This window comes from Abrus precatorius, unplaced genomic scaffold (genome assembly GCF_003935025.1).
Source record: "Abrus precatorius isolate BTA unplaced genomic scaffold, Abrus_2018 Scaffold10, whole genome shotgun sequence".
In the NCBI taxonomy this organism is placed as follows: domain Eukaryota; kingdom Viridiplantae; phylum Streptophyta; class Magnoliopsida; order Fabales; family Fabaceae; genus Abrus; species Abrus precatorius.
In genome coordinates this window covers 30489285-30501722 of record NW_020874292.1, presented here as the reverse complement: position 1 = coordinate 30501722, position 12438 = coordinate 30489285, and positions in this window count along the sequence as shown.

Genomic DNA, 12438 nt, shown 5'->3' with positions numbered 1-12438 from the left:
AGAGTGATTATTTAACTGTTCTCTTAAATACAATATATTGAATAACATAAAATTTTAAAGAAGTTCTAAGCGGTCTCTAAATTAAAACAAGATCGCTTTTACATCTTCTTTGTGGTGTAGTATTTAACAGAGGAGTAGCTATCAAACATTATCCTAGATACAACATGTAAACTAACTATTTCATAAGTAAAAATTTTTTATTTAAAGTTTTTTTTATTATAAAGTAAGATCTTTTATGCTAAATGAATGACTTATGTATTTATCATCAATTTTTATTTTAATTTATACATGATTAGTAGTCAAAAGGTGAACAGTTTACACATATATGAAGGGAAATCAATCATAAGTATGCATAATAATAATCTAGAAGAATATATAATATATTGAGTTTGAACTAAAAAAAGTCCAAGTAAGATTTATTTTTTGTTCATATAAATTAAACTTACGGAAGTAATCGTGGGGGTGCACAGGTAACCTAAATATAGTTCATATGGCATTTATTTTATTGCTCTTACCTGGAATACGGTGCGTACGAAATAACCTATATATGGTTAACCGTAATGCTCTTGTTGTCAACCTTTTTTTATTAACACAACATTTGTTTGAATGAATCGGGAGGGCGAATGGTAAGTTACAAATTTTGGCTATATCAAATATGATAATCGAGTTTTAAAATGACTTTTAGACATAGAAATTAGTTTTTATCTAAGTTGTTAATTAGTAAGAGTATCTATGTGCTGCATTTAATTTTTTTTTTTTTTTTTTTTGTATCTTTTGACATTAGATAGATTGTAAATGCTACAGATTTAATGGGTTTTTTATAATTGTTTATGTGAGATAAATGCCGAGGAAAAGAAGCGAAGTATATATAACAGCCACATTTGAATATTTAATGTCAATATATTGAAATTAAGCATGGATTATTTTCTGCATCCCCAACGCTAAGAAGTTGGCATCATGGCACTAACTGTTGTGAAAATCAAATATAAAAAGGCAAGAGAGTTAAAAATCAATCTCCCAAAAGGTTGATTTCTGCAAGCTCCAAAGTTAGGAAACACATTTTGGGAGCCTTAGTTTTACATTTCCTTAAATATTGGAGTATGAAGGAGAATGTCTCTCATCGTCACTTTTTATCTTCATGAAGTTTTCTTCTTTCCCTTTCTTTTTTATATGTTTCAAGGTTATAATTGTTTTTGTTCAGCTAAACCCCCTCTTACTACGATAATAATGTAATTTGGGTATTGATGATAACTTTATTGAATTACTCTACAAATGTTTTTCTTTGTTGCATTTCAATTGTTATGATTAACACTTTTAGAAGCTTGATCATCATTCAAATATTGTGTTGGCTCTTGTTTATGACAGGAATAGTTAGATATGAGTGTGCTTCTTGCATTTGGTGCCATGATAATTGTTTATGTGATCTTTGCTTAAACTCCATTTAGCTGCATAACCTTGCTTTAATTGACTTACGGAATTCGGCTTTTCAACAGAGCTTAGTGAGATTGTTTCACTAAAGGAAATTAGGTTATAACTAATTTAGGAAATGAGATCATCAACAAGGAAATTGGAATTAGGATAATAAAGTCAAAGGTAACTCAAAGTGTGCTTTGTCTACCTTTATAAAAAAAAAGTTGGGTGCTCTGCTACGAAGTGTTGGATTCACAATCAAGTGAAATCCGAATCCTATATTTTTAATCTTTATTTTTATCTTCTTAGTGAAATTTGTAAAAGAAAATTCTAAAAATATTTAATAGTTCTAATTACTTATTTTAATTATGTTTTGAGCTGCCTTCACTAAAATAAGCCTAGATAATTGTTCAACATAGGAAGTTGTACTTGGACATAATCTTTGAGGGCAAAAATTGATACTCAACCCGTGTTTGCTTGATTTCACATTCAAAGGCCTTAGACGTGCAAAAGTACAAAAGTTTCAATGTCAATAATGCATTTAGAATGTGCATGACTAACATTTAACGCAAAAACAAACACACACACACTGTTTTATTTTACCCACAACCTATAACAAAAGATTCTCAGTATTAACAACGAAGGGGTGATATAGGTGTAAGGATTTCAAAGCTTAAGTAAGTAAATTCTCACGTAATTGAATGATCATACATGGGAGAAACATGTCCCCATATATAGTGCTTTGATATATAAAATAAGGAAAATAATGTCTCATGTAAATAAAAAATGTTGCACCCATAGATGAGAGACAAAGAAAGTGAAAAAATGAGAAAATTTTTATATCAGAACTTCGAAGTAAATTCAGTAAATGTTAATTTAATATGTCAAACTTCATAAAAATAACTATTTTTATCTTATACGATATTTCTACACTTTTTAAATATTTATTAAGTGCAAATATTAAGATTCAATGCTTGATTCTATCTATGAAATAATAATTTTACTAAAAAATTTTTTTTTGATAATTTTTATGCATTAAAAAATAATTTCTAACTACAAGTTAAAAGATACCTAGTACTTATATGCTAAATATAGAACTAATTATTATTCTAGTTGATGTATTAAATATTATAATGAGTTTTGTTCGTGAAGATACGTAGATAACCAAGCCAGATGCTTCATTTTAAACTTTTGAAGACAGAATATTTAGGAAACTAAAAAAGAAGAAGGAAAGAGAAATTCAAGGGGTGGTCACACACTCGGAAGAGACCCTCTAACCCGATCCTATATTTCATCAAAGACACCTTATTTCCTTCGAACACTATTTACTGCAACATTTGCCTAAAACAAGGTTTTACCTTTTTTCTTATGTGCTTAAATTCATAAAAATATTAACTTCACATTGCATGTAGCTATTACAAGACTAGAACCATGCATCAACCAGGTCAGCATTAAGCAATTAACAGGTTCTCAATTCTCATTTTTATTTATAGAATTTACTTTCACTCCATATATATAAACCCTTAGACACACGTAAAATCCTAACCCAAAAGAAAATTAAAGAAACAAATCTCCGATCTCCTCTTTCTCCTCTTTCCGCCGTGGCCTTCCACCACCGGCGTTGCCGCACAATTGATCGGCGGCGGAAGGTAGAGAAAGATGGAGATTGAGATGGGGTGCAATCATTATGAGGGTTCCGGTTATGTGAGCAACTGGGGCATTCAGAGCAACACAATGCGCCGTCGTCATCAGACAAGGGAAGCGCCGCCGTCAACGGCGGTTTCTGTGTACAGAAAATATCTGAAGGGAACAGAGTTGGAGATGAAAAGAACGAGACATGCAAGAAAGGAGAAGTGCTGTGAAACGGAAAAAGAATTACAGGCTTCAATGAAGAGAAAGCTTCATTTAATGAAGAACAAGTATGGGAAGATTTCGCATAACTGTTGACGCCAATCAAGACATCCATGAAACCAAATTTTTGGACATATGAGTGGTTTTTATTTTGGTTTTTGCTTTGGTAATTCAATTCCAAAGTTTATTGAATCACTTTGCCTTCGTATTTGTGTCTTATTCTCCTTTCTTATTTTTGATAAAAAAAATTGTATTATACTCTATATATTTATTTCTTAAAAGAAATAAGTAATTAATTTATTATATTAATTTATATGTTATAGTTTTATAATATATTTAAACAAAAATAAAATTCGTCACTCATATACTTAAATAATAAATAAAAATTATACAAATAATTTAATAATAATGTTTTAAAATAATTTTTATATTTTAAAAAATATAATAATTGCTTTTTAATACTATTTTAGTAAATAAGCATCAACTCTATGTCCGTGTAAGTTTGTTGAGACACTTATTTAAGAGTTAAGAAAAAAAAGAAAACAACTTAATAAAAATGTTTGTTGACAAAAACAAATGAAAAATGTTTAAAAAATATGTTAATTATATATTTTTATAAAGCTAAATTTTTTAAATAATGTAATATTTTTTTCAAAATCTGAAACATTATTATTTTTAAAAATTTTATGTAAAAAACTACTTTTAAAAAAAGTTATATAAAAAAATTTAAGTCTTGAGTTTAAATATATATTAAATCTTATTAGAGAGTTTATCTTATCATCTTATAAATTAATATTTTTAGACAGAATATATATATATATATATATATATATATATATATATATATATTGTAAAGTTAAGTTAAAGTAATTTTTATATTTAAATGATATTTTAGTTTTTATACTTAATTCACATTTATAAATTAATTTCTATATGTAAAAATTTTATAATTTATAAATCAGTTTCAATATAATTATTAATTCAATCACTGCTGTTAAGTCTAAAATGACATTAGTCTCTACCTCCTATGTTGCCGTCACATATTTCTTGCATCATCCAAAGAACCTTAACACAACTAATTTTGACATCATTTCTAAACATCATGCTCTTAACCTCTTTTGTCTTTCTTGTTATAATGATAGTAAGGCCTAGAAGCAATGAAATTTGAATGTCCATCAACCTCTTAACGAACACGTGTTGTAATAATATGACCTAATGTTAGACTATTATATTATATATATATATATATATATATATATATATATATATATACTCATGCTTTCTTTTAAAAATAATATTGTAATTATTTAATTATAATATCTTTATATTTTGAATGCAATGTTACATGGCTATATAGTTGCTGAGCCTAAATTTGATGCAAGTTGTATGGATTGAATAAATTTAGTTAGTGAAAAATTACAAAAAATCTCGTTGTAGTTAGATATTTTTAATTATAGTGTAAATAAGTTGTTTAAAATGACATTTTCTAGAGCTTTCTCATTATAACGAGAAGTAAATAAGATTAAACTAACAAGTCTCTTGCTATAACAAGAAAGATTCTCGTTGTAGCAAAAAACTTTTGCTTTAATAAAAATGACAGATAGCAAAAATAATCTATTATTTAGTATATCTCACTATAGTGAGGTAATTGCGAGTTGAGAGGTATTTAAAGATATGTTAGATTATAAACTTTAATTTTTGTTATTTAATATAAATAAATTTCACTATTTAATTTGAAGGTTCTGAGTTCCTAAAAAATACTTGTATACAATATTATAAAAATATAACGTGTTTATAGATATATTTTAGTTCTAGCAATGTATATAAGTGAAAGCGAGTTAATTCATTTTTATGCATGAATGTTACTTAATAAAAAGTTTTTTTACAAAGTTTATATGATATAAATATAGTCATGATCCTCTAATATAGACGTTTACTACATACGAGGCAATTGAAATACGTAGAAATTAAAAAATGTGTAAAATTTCAGTTGATTTAGTACACAACTATCATCTTAATCTATTAGAGAAATAGTTATTTTTACTGTTATTAAAAAAATAATAATAATAATAATAATTATTATTATTTTATTAATATGTAAAATCTTTATATAGTCGGTCAATCAAAATACATCTTAAACATAATACACTGTAAAAAATCTTTACATTTCATTATATTTAAATTAAACTCATAATTTTTTATTTATAAAATTATACACATGTGATTCACACATATAATAATAATAATAATATTTTATAAACTGCACGGACTATTAACTAATTATTTAAAAAATAAAAATATTAATACCTAATTTTTAATGAATTAAAAAATTATTCATAAGTTAATAAAAAAAGTATTCATGAACTAATTTTTAAAAAGTGAAATTTATTTTATTCACTAAAAAGTTCTACTAAAGATTGGTAATAAAAAAATATGAATTTTTAAATAATTATTATAAATTTGAGTATAGTAGATCTTTAAAATCTAAATTTAAATATTTTCAACATACGTAATCATGAGTTTACTTTACAGGATTGAAAGTTTGCACACATAAATTAAAGCATTCTACTTTTTCTTTTCTTAAATAAAGTGACATAAAAGAACCTTTTGACTAAGATAAATCTAAAAGGGGTGAACGTCGATCTTAAGATGGGATCTGCTATAATATATATAATTTCTGATGTTGGTGACATGTAGAACATTCCAAATAATTGTTAAAGCGAACAAAAGTGCATAGGCAACACCTTATTAACTTTTAATCATTGTCTCTCAATCCGAAGATGTTGCTAAATAGACCGTAGTAAGAACGCATAATTATTATTATTTTATTATTTAATTATAAAAAGGAAATGAAAAGTTCAAATTACTGTTCTCTTGTTCTATCTATCTATCTATCAATGCACGACGTTTAAATCAGTTGCAGTAATTTTTTTAATCGGAATTATAATATAACACGGTTTTTGTAACCACGTGCACTTCTTTTTAAATTTGTTTATCAATTAAATTTAAAATTTTATTTGATAATATATAGTAATAGTAATTAGCATTAACTGTATTTACATGATAATATAATTTTTTTTTTCCTTTTCTTAACCATAATTCTTAAAGACAACACACCTTTTAATATAATAGTTTAGACTAAAAGTAGTAGGAAACGAAAAACAGTCTAAAGTTAACTATACACAGCGATAATATTTTGCAATTATTTATTAAAAAAGTGAAATGAAGTATGTGATAGAGTATCTTAGATCATTTAATTATGCATGTATTTGGAATATTAAAGAAATAAAAAAAAATGTTCTTCATTACCATTAAAAAATGAAAAGAAAAAAGTATACAAGAAATGATATTACTTGTTAAAATATTTAATGTGTGATTTAATAAAATGTAATTATTTCGCCACACAAATAAGACAATGAAACAACTTATACACTATCCAAGAGAAATTTATCTAAATTTTTAATAAAAATTATAAAATTTAATAGTGATTAATAATATTAAATATTATTTTAACACATATTTATTATTTATTAATTTTTTTATTATATATCTTTTGACATACATTAATATATTTATATATATTATCAACGTAATTTGATTGCACTGCTATTTAATAATAATATGAGTGTTTTTTTACGTTATTTTAATTTTTTTGGTTGTATTTTTTATAAGGTATTGTAGTTTTTGTGAATTAATTATTTATCATTATCATTTTCAATTGTTCTTAATGAATGAAGATGGTGGAAATATATATTAAAACCAACAAATATAAAAGTAGAAAACGAAGTTAAATTTAATAATATTAGGTGAGAATAAAATTGTCATCTTATAATATTTAATTATCATTATTTTCATATATTTGTACATGTATTTGTAAAACGAATAAGATGGAATAACAAAAGAAATAATGTTATTATTCGTCTGAGTAGAGGTGTGGCTATTTTAATTTGTTTGTCTGCCAAATTAGTTGACGAAACAAACGTGTTGATTATATCTTATTCTTTTCGGATCAAACAAAGATTCAATCTTACTATTTTATTTTATGAAAGTAGAAAATGGATGGAGCAACCCAAAACATTCAAAATTTCTAGTCGGACCGAGTCATATAGCCCAAAGATTTCAAAAATTGGAACATCTCATTGCTTTAAAAATGGTTTTTATTTTTTAAAACACAATTACTTATTTTTATAAGTTTTAAATTTTCATTAAAAAATAATTATTCTTAAAAAACTGAATCAAATATACGATTGGATCTTAACATTTTCTTATGAAGAACAAAGGATCTAATAATTTTTTAAAGCATTCATTGGACCTAAATAATTATAAAAGCCTGCATGCAGCATGCAGAGCTTCACTGTGGGAATAAAGAAATGGCAAGTGAACGTTAGAAAATCAACTTTAAATGAAAATTAAACCAATCTAAATCTCATTTAAAACTAGGACTATTAGATTATGGGGAGGAACCAAATTTCATTGGACTTGATTTATGAACAAAGAAGTGAGAAGAAACTTTGAGGCAGTGCCTTAAATGAATGTGGCAGAGGTAATTAATATAGTTATGCTTCGAGTGGTACATTAATACGACTATGGTTGAGATTCATTTAAGATAGAATGGCCATTGGAGAAGGTATCCAAGAAATCTCAAAGTACCCACCCACGACACGAGGGCCTGTGGAACATAAAATTGTCAATATATGACAAGTTTTTTTAGAGAGATTCATAAAAGAATTTTATTAGGGTTTAGGGTATGCTTATTAAAAATTACATTTTCTTATAGCTAAATTTAAATATATAAAAAATATTTATTATATTAAAGTTATAAAGGTATTATAGTAAATACATTCTTTAATTTTAATAAAATTTTACTATTATTAATTAAGAGGAAGTATAAATGATATAAAATTATTGATAATTATTAATTAAATGTTACTTTAAGATTTTTTTTTTAAAAAAAATTAGCTTTTAAAAAATATATACTCCTTCAATTTTATAAAAATATCTTTTTAATTTCTGAATTTTTTTTCTTATCAAAAATACATTATCTACCTTATATGTTTTTCCTATTAAATATCTTTCTTGATATAATTCAAATATATGAACTATATTAAAATACTCACCATCACAATAAAAACAGTATAGAAAATTTAATTCCGATATTGCAAAAATTAATACATATATTTTCAATTGAAAATGTGATCTTAGATATAACAAGAAAGGCGTGACAGAAAAATATTCAACTAAAAAAATTATTTTATGAAAGTTACGTGGAGTTCGATTTTTCTCTAACTTAACATAAGAGGAAAAATATTTGGTACGAAAACCTATTTGGTAACTTTGTTTATTTATATATTTTTTTCAGAACCTCGTGATTTATTTTTTAATAACATTTATATATTATTTTTTAAGTATTGTTTATTATTAAAATTAAACATTTACTTTAATAAAATCTTTATGTTTATTATTATTACATATTATTAAAAAAACTCAAATTATAATTATGAGCAACATTAACAACATTTTTAGTAAACTTTATTTGGTGAATATTTAATATATGTATTAGCATAAATTAATTTTTGTTATAACTTTAATATAATTTTAAATTAATTAAATATCAAATTATTGAACCATATTGTTTAACTCATATTTTGATTCATTATTGTTATTAAGCTTATCTATAATAACTTTACTATTAGGGGACATGGTTTCATAATTGTTGTTATTAAACTGAGTTATAATAAGTAAACTTGACCTTTCACTATTAACTATAGGATTATATTCCTAATAATCGTGACTACTACTTTAAAATAACTGTTTCACACACGTAAAAGCATCTATAAAAGTAATAAGAGAATTTTTTTTTTTGTTTTAATTTGTTTTCTACTAATTAAAAAATCATTCAATCATGAACTCATCAGTCTTTACTTCAAATAGTTCTAACATAATTCTATTATAACATTTATTTATCATTTGTCATATTGAATATTAAATTAAAATTTATGCTACATATTTTTTTATAATCAATTATCTTTCTTTTTTATCAATGTAAAAAAAATCTTATTAAAAAAGAAAAAAGTTTTATGAGATCTAAACGTATAAACAAAATTAATATTGTTAAAAAAGTTGAAAATTAAAATATTTAACCAGTATGATTTTTTGAATTAATTTGAATTATTATTTTTTATATATAGTGAGTTTCATTATTAAATAAGCTTATTGTGAGAGATAAAATTCACTTTACAATATTATTAATTTTTAGCTATGGGCTAGGAGATAAGTTTAATACCAAAGAAAAAAAATTATACATAGAGATTAATTTTACTTAATACAACACCACACACACCAGAATGGACTGTGATGAATTCTAGAATGGTAGTCTTATTGCTACCGTTGTCAGCAATGGTGATGTAACTCAGCTTTACAATTGCTAGATGACTCGTTATTTGCACACTATATTCTATTTGATGATGACATCTTATCTGTTGATAAGGGAAATGACTTTATAGTTAAGATGGTGGAAGAGGAGAATGAGGAAGGAAAAAGGGAAGAAGAAAATGATAAATAGTGATATATAAAAAAAATTTAACCCAGTTTAATATTATAAATAGAAAAATTTTATTTAAAATTTATTTAAAAATTAAAAACAAATAAAATAAAACAAACATAAAAGTTAAAAGTCAATTTACTAATTTCATTTAAATTTCTATAATTTCATAAGCTTGACCTTTAATAGATTATAGTATTATACATTTACAATTTAATAGAATAACAATTATATAACTATTACAAGGTTACTGATTATTATTATTAATTGAAATAGGCCACCAAAAGATCAAGAGGGTTTTATAATAATATAAAGTGGGGCGTTTTTAACTTTGAAAAAAACATTGACGCAACTAATTTTATAAATACAATTTATATGAACTTTATGTGCGTTAGGCCATGACTTTCGCTCAACGAGTTTAGCCTATTTCTTCCTTTAATCACGATCACTTCAAGTATATCAACTAATTTTTGTCCTTCTTAATATATTTATTCCCATTTAATGATTCCCCCTACTATGAAGTTTTTTAAGAATAGTCTATCTTTAATTAATATGTCTTTTAATTACAAACCTATTTTTATTAATTATTAAAAATTTTAATTTTTTTATAAAATTTAAATTTATTTGTATAATATATTTTTAATTATCTATTAATAGTTTCTTTAAAAGTGATTCGATGGAGTTTAAGAAAAGTGATTTTTTAAAAAATAAATAATTCAAATGAGCACTTAAAATAAAATTTTTAGATTTAAATATGAAAGCTTCTTATTTTTAAGTGTCAACTTTTTTCTTTGATCACTGATCTATACATTTTTGTGAATATTTAATTATAGTTCCTCTTAACGTGGTTTATTGACGTGGTTCATTAAAAAGTTGTCATATGTAAATTTATCATTTGAGCACATTAAAAATAACGATGTAAACTAAAAAATTACAAAAATGATATAAACTAAAACTAAAGAAAAAAGTTTGAAGAGAGTAAAAGGAAAAAATTATAAAGATTAATTTCATATTTAAGTCAGAGTTTTAGCTTATTATAAGTGAATTGAGTATAAGTTTGTATATAATGTACTTTATGAATTAAACCAGCATATAGTATGTGTAAATTTTTTAGATGATACTATTTCTTATTTGCAAATATAATTGAAACACATTTCTAGTTTTAAGAAGTAGAGTTATTGTGTCTCAATTTAGTTTAATTTTTACTTGAAAAGTCATTTAAACTGTACATAAAAATAATATGTACTTTAGTTCAGTTTAAATATAATTTAAAATTGAATAGCAAAATATTGATTTGATTTATATTGATTTTTTAATATTTTATTTATTATTAAATTAATTTTCAAAAAAATTGTTTTTTATTATGTGACTTTTAATCTATTTTTAAATTTAAAGTAACTGATGACTCAAAAATTGAAATGAATTTGTTGAAAAAAATGATGATTAAAGGGATAAAATTATAAAATAATAATAAATTATTGCTAGAAGAAAATATACTTATTATTTATGCAACATTACGATAAAAATTGAGAAAAAAATAATTTTTATACAAAAATACAATAAAAATAACAGGAATTTATAAAAGTAATAGAAACATATAAAAATAATTTTTAGCTGCTTGATTGTACTCTTTGTAACTATTCGTGGATACTCACATTTTTCTAAAGTTTTTATAAATGATTTTTTTTTTTCTATAGTTCAATTATCACAGAATTCAAATTATGTTTTAAGTTATACATGACTCAGATTGAATTTTTTATCTTCTTAATTACCAAGTGGTAGTGATATTATTTAAGAAGGAACATAACAAGAAATAGAAGTCACAGCAAGGTTAAATAATATCAAGTCTCTCACATTTTTAAATAGGGAAATAAATGTATTAAATATTCGTCCTAATTTTGATTGCAATTATTAGACAAATTTAGTTATTTTTCATGTCTCTGTTGTAAATGTCTTAATATTTATTAGATGATATAATATGATTGTTTTCAATTAACAAATTGTCTCTTATTTTTATTAATCTGTGTTTTGTAAATCATTTTTGCTCAACGTTTGGATTCATCCTATCTTATCAATTTTTCTTATTTCAATATTAATTTTGATGAGTTTGAATTTTTAAAATGTGACCTGATATATTTTTGAAGAATCGATTCGAGTTGTCCTAACTCCTAATCCAATGTAATGTTTTGGTTTTTTTTTTGAATTTTTCCAAGAGCACTATAGGATGGAAAAAGATACATACATTTTTTGAATTTTATAAAAATTGTGGATCTCAAAATATAAATAAGACTTTAAAGTGTATTAGATAATATTATGTGTATTATAATATTATATTTGTACTATTCATTTTAAAATGCATACTAAAAATAATACTTTAGTTTATACTCAATTAATTTTATAATTTAAATATACATAAAATTAAAAATATACTCAATTATATCTTAATTTAATTAAATCAAGTTCCGGTTGATTTCAATAGCGAGAAAATGATTCTATTAGTTTCATGTTAAGAAAAAGCGTTCATATACAGTGGGTTGGTCTGTGAGCTTGTTGGAAAGACAAATTCCAATAAGACAAGGGTGCACGTGTCACGGAGCAATAGGTGAATGACTCCTCGGAATAGATGTGGCGAGTGA